Here is a 6609-nt window from a genome sequence, read left to right on the forward strand (position 1 = left end):
ATTATTTATATATTATTTTAAAGACTACAAAACTTATTAATATTGAAAGTAGTTTATATTATTAATAAATAGTTTTTAAATTGATATCTAATTATCTATTAATATTTGAACTACAAACGTTAGAATTTAAATAATTTGTAAATACTTAATTAGTACCAATTTAAAAATTATTTTTTAATAATAAAAATTAGTTTATATACTAATAATTTTTTTAATTTCTAAAATAAGATCTAGTTAAATTACTTTTAAAATTAATTTTATTTTATGATTATTTTTAGTGTAAATAAATATAAAAATATTTTAAAAAATAACAATTAAACACAAATAGGAGAAAAATATAATTTTCTTGCACTTTGTTCTACACATTTTTGTTTTGAAAAAAATAAAATCTAGAAGATATTCTAACTTTTATACAAAAGTTTTGAAACTATAAATCATCACAGCCTCCAAAAAGTTCTTTTACGAAATAAAATTTAATTGTCTGACTAAAATTAGCTAAAATTTAACTAGTACTAACCTATACTCAATATTTACCTAATCATTCTCCTAATATACATCACTGATAAACTGTTTATAAGAATTCCTTTCAAGGTTTTTAGTGTAAACATCAACAAATTCATCATTCATAAATAGTTTGTGTGGAAGATGAATAGAATATGGGTTTTTTTTTTCTTTTCAAATAGAGTGAACAGAAGAAAAGAAAAACACTGATGCAGTGTTGTATTAAAAGGGTGTTTGTTGTTGTTTAGGGTTTATAGAGAGAGAGAGAAGATTGTTGGGGAGCAAGGTCTGAGTATGGCAGTGTGAGGTGTGGCTTAAACAACAGTTCTTAAATTCAGTAACCAATTAAGTTGGATGGTCCACACCATTGCCTTTCTAATTTTCTATCTGCATTTCTCAGATCATCCACCATCAAAATAAACCAGTTGAAGAGAAGAATGAAAAAGGAGAAACAAACAAACAATGAATTGCGTGTTGTCTCTTTTTGAGTTGACTTTTCATCCTCAAATTGCAACGTATGCTAGTTTTTTTCTCCACAGTGACTGCATGCTACTTCAACATAGGCCATCAATTCAAAATAATCTTCTTCTTCTTCATTAATTCACATCAAAACTTGTTGCTTAAGCCATTGCCCTCATCTACTCTCTTTTCTTCTCCTTGCAAATGCAAATGAGGGTGACACACACTATTCTCATCATTCTCTTCCTCCCTATGTTATTATATTTTTTTATAATTAATAAATAAAAATATTTCAGAGATATTTGAATCATATTATACAAATAACCTATTATTGATACCAAAAACACCTGGAACTCCGGCATATTCACTAAAAAAAAATCATTAAATTGTAACTAATTTTATAGATCTAAATAATTAGTTACTATTGGACTTAATTATAGAACATTTTAAAGATAAACAAAACTATTGATATATAAAGTAGTTTCTATAATTAATAAAAATTTATAAAATAGTTTTTAAATTGGTATCTAACCATTAGCTATCAATATTTTAAGTAATAATATCTTAGATTCTAAATTAGTCTATAAAAGACTAATTAAGGCCAATTTAGAATATAAAATATTAGTAGCTAAAATCCTGGTAAGTAATTTATATCTTAATTTAATTTTTTTTTTAATAATAAAAATTATTTTAAATACAAATAATTTTTTAATTTTAAAAATAGAATTTAATTTAGTTAATATAATAAATAGTTATTTTTGTTTCTAATTTGGGTGACTATATTTAATGAATGTGTTGTAATGATCGTTTCTTTTCTTAAAATGATATTATCAAACATATATATTGCATAAATTAATATAGGACCACCAAGTTACCAATATTAGAGATCTTTGTATTTATATTTTAGTAATTTTACAAACAAATTTACCAGAATTTTTTTAAAACTTGTTTGATAAAATCTACTGTGGTTGTTGTTTTAACCAATATTGTAGTTTGATTTATAAATAAACTCATTTGATAACATTTTATTAAACAAAGATATTTTTGTTCTATACGCAATTTGGTTTCGTTTAAGAAGAAATTGTTTAATAAGACCGTCATTCATTTTGGTAAGTAAGGTTTGTTTGAATTATTATATATAATAACATACTGTGGTTTAGGATGTATAGATTGACTTTAATTATGTTTTGGAGTTAATAAATATCTGATTAATTATTTACATGAATTATACAAAGAAACAAAGTTCAATATTGTGTAAATTTTTTTTTTTTTTGGGTTAATTTTATCTTTTGATTATGTTATTCTCTAGAAGGGTAGAAGAGTACCTTCTGGTATTCTGTCTATTTCATAAAAAAAATATTTGTACAAAAACTCATTGAAAAACATTTAATTAGATTATATATTTAATTGCACACTAACTAATATAGATTGATGCGAGTATTAAAGTACAAGGAACATAATAAGAGGACTGAGAAAAAAATTAAATGTTTAGAGTTGCAGATGAAGAAGAAATCATAAAAGAAGTATAATTCATGATACTGACAATTTTTTTGTAAAATGAAAATTATCTTTGATTTTATTTTTATAGGATCTTCAATATCATTTGTTAAATAAAATAAATTATTTACATCTGTTTAACCAATGCAACAACACTTTTATAGTTCATCTTAATAAAGAAAATGGTACGAGTCTCATAAAGGCATGGTTATTTATGTCTGCTAATTTCTCAGAGTTTTCATTAAAACCTGAGTTATTTAAAGATTGATTCATGAAATGAGAGTTGGTCTTCGTTTATATAATCCTTTCAAAAGTGAAATTTAATAAGTTTGTACAAATTCACTTAATTTAATAAGTTTGTACAAATTCACTTTCTCACACTTCAACACTACTAATTTGGTGTGTGATAAATAACACATATATAAAAAAAAACAAGTTGTTGAAAATTATTTGGATAGAGAAAATCATGAAATAGAAATTAATTTTAAAGACAAAAAATAATTAGTTGCTATAATGACTAAATTAGAGATCATTTTAGGGACTAAATAATTTTTTGGTTTCTATTATTGTTAAATGATTTTATATTGATATCTAATTAGCAACCAAAGTTTTTGCTACCAAATTTAGAAACTAAATAATTGGTAGTTAAAACCTTGGTAGCTAATTAGATACCAATTTAGAAACTATTTAACAATAATAGAAACTAATTTAGAAACCAATTTTTTTAGTTTCTAAAATGGTCTCTAATTTAGTTACTATTGCAACTAATTATTTGGTGTCTAAAAATTTGTTTTTATTTGATGATTTTCTTGTAGTGGAAAAACAATATCATTTTTAATAATTATATATCAGAGTCAAACAAATTTTCATGATGATTCAAACTAAAATTTAAATATGAATAACATCCAAATTTAGAAACCCTTTTATTTATTTATTTTATTTATTTTTTAATGAATTGGGTAACTTTAATTCATTAGAAAATATGTGATGTAAAGTATTTTAACATCACTATTATTTTTTTTTAAAGAATTGAAATATATCTAATACTTCTATTTATATCATTCTTTATAGTTCTGATAAAAAAAACACATATAACTTTAGACCTAAGTTTCCAAAAACATATACATTATTTATTGAGATTATAAATTCTTTTTTCAAATATATTTTTTGTATACATGCAACTATGGCAAGTACTCATTCCACAGAACACAATGAATGTATATATATATTCACTCTCCAAAGTCAAAAATTCTTTTATATACATATACATATATACATATACATATATATATATATATATATATATATATTATAAAGAGCAAAAGATGTTTGTGTATATATATGTACATTGATGAAGGATGCATGGGCAGAAGAAGAAGTATTAAGAGGAAGGATATGAAATTGAATTGCAGTAGTTCAACTGACAAGAAAACAGATAGCCAATAGCATTATATGTATAACTTGTGTTAGGTTCTGTCGTGTTCCCAACTGCATGCATGTTTCTTGTTGCACTGTTAACTATGTCCATCAATATATATACATATATAATATGTATTCTGTATTATTTTGTGTATTAATACGTACGTACGAAGAGTGTTGCACCCTTAATTGGGTGGTAACTAATTAACAGCTATTGTTGAACTACCTCTTTTATTTATGTTGCACCTTAATATTTATACCTTATTTTTTCCCTGCATAATATATATATATACAACACAACTGTGCAAGAAATATATGGAATCACGTTCAACTCAACCAATCTTCCATTTTTTTTCGTACTTTCTATCGGTACAATTAATTTTCCTAGTCCTTCAAACTGTATTTTTGTTGTCACGTCACTTTTAAATATTAAATCATTTTCTGATTTTTTAAGATTTAAGTTCTAAAAATAGTTTTTTCATTTTTTTATTTATTTTTTCAAACAAATTAAGTGACAATGACAATATATGTTTAGAGATGAAAAATGAAGTTAAGTAAAGCTTTTAAAAGAGTTCAGAAATTTATTTGAGTTTTTTTTTTGTGTGTTTTAGAAACAAAATTTGATGGTGAAGTACAAGTTTTTTTGTATTTACATAATTAATTTTAGAATATTGATGTTTAAAAATTATTTATATTCACTACAAGAAAATCATGAAATAAAAACTAATTTTAGAGATAAAAAATAATTAGTTGCTGTAGTTTAGAGAACATTTTAAAAACTAAAAAATTTTGGTTTCTAAATTAGTTTCTATTATTATTAAATAGTTTCTAAATTGATATCTAATTAGCTATCCAGTACCAATTATTTAGATTCTAAATTTGATAACAAAAACCTTGGTTACTAATTATATACCGATTTAAAAATCATTTAACAATAACATAAACTAATTGAGAAACCAAAAATATTTTTAGTTTCTAAAATGGTCTCTAATTTAGTCACTATAACAACTAATTATTTTTTATCTCTAAAATTAATTTTTATTTCATGATTTTCTTATAGTGATTTAAGAAATTCTTTTGGAACGGAGATTAGGAAGAGCATGTTTGGGACCGTGGAATTTTATATTTCGGTTTTTATTATGAAAAATAAGTTGTTGTTTTGCTCTAAAAATAATTAATTATTTTTATTAATAAAGTATAATTGCTTAATTACAAAGTTTGGAATTTCCTAAATTTACATGTACTTATTTTTCGTATTTTCTTTTTCAACCAAACATAATTAATGTTTAGTTTTTTTTTCCAACTAAACTATGAACACAACAACTGGTAATTAAACCAAACAAAGTAAAATTTCGGTTCATTTTTGTAATTACCTTTTTTTGTTAAAACAAATCAATAATTCGTATGAATAGCTTAAGTTCCTGCATTTTGACTTTGAAATTGAAGAACTTCTCTCCTCTTAACCTTTTTTTTTTAATTTTAAATATATACTCCTATTGATAATTTTTCTTTTATTTTTTTTCTAAAATTAGTAGTAAATTACTCGTTTAGTGGTTTATATATGTATATGAAAAAGAAGACGCATCCAGCTCATTAATAGATTTTCAAAAAATAAAATATAATATTACTCGCTCTATTCTTATATAATAATCATTTAAGATTTTTTCATTCAAATTAGAATTTATTTATTTATTTTTATTTTCAATGCAAATTTAGATAAGTTATTCATTATAATTTATATATCTTTCATTTTTTCCAAATAATTTTTAGTATATAATAAAAATATAATTGAGAAATATTTAAAATTGAAACTTCTTCCTTCTTACAGTTTTTTATTATATTTAAAGTTGTTATTTTATTTTAAAAGTGTTATTTAGGTCTTACATGTTTCTATTGGCATGCTCATAATGTTGCTTCAAAACGAAAATTCTTCAGCTTTGGGCCCTTGAACTTCACCGATAGGCCCAACCCGAGCAAACAAAATTGGGCTTTTAACTCCAATGTTTACCTATCTTTTATGGGCTTACTTACACTTTATGGCTGCTTCTTCCTGCACTTCCATACCTTCTTGTGCCACCCCCATAAATTTTTCTTATTCCAAAAATACCCTTTTCAATATTCCGGATTACATAATTTGGAAGTCTTTTTCTAAATTCAGAATTAGCTTCTGGATTATGTAATCCGGAAGTCTTTTGTGATTAGCTTCCGGATTACATAATCCGGAAGTCTTTTCTATACATAATATTAACTTCCGGATTATGTAATCCAGAAGCCTTTTTTTCAGATGTGTTATTAGCTTCTGGATTATATAATCCGGAAGTCTTTTCTAAATATCAAATTGACTTTCGGATTATGTAATCCGGAATTTATCCGGATTACATAATCCATAGGCTTATTATTTCAAATCCAAAGAAGTGAAAAAAAGGATAAAATGGTATTTTCATATTTAGTATGGGGTGACACAAGAAGGTATGGATGTGTAGGAAGAAAGAGTCACACTAGGGCATAGTATGATAAGATCAATTTGAATATATATTTTACAGTTGAAAATTTCAGTTTTATACAAACATTTTTAGAAGATATACGTGTGATACTACTGTAACCACATATAAAAAAATACATAGAACCAAGGTCATACTGATTTAATAAGATAAAAATACAATATAAGGGACCAGATTGTTTATATTTAAAATAATTCATTAAAAATACTTATTTAAAGAAAAAATAGAATTT

The sequence above is a fragment of the Phaseolus vulgaris genome, chromosome 4 (assembly GCF_000499845.2).
Source record: "Phaseolus vulgaris cultivar G19833 chromosome 4, P. vulgaris v2.0, whole genome shotgun sequence".
Taxonomy (NCBI): Eukaryota; Viridiplantae; Streptophyta; class Magnoliopsida; order Fabales; family Fabaceae; genus Phaseolus; species Phaseolus vulgaris.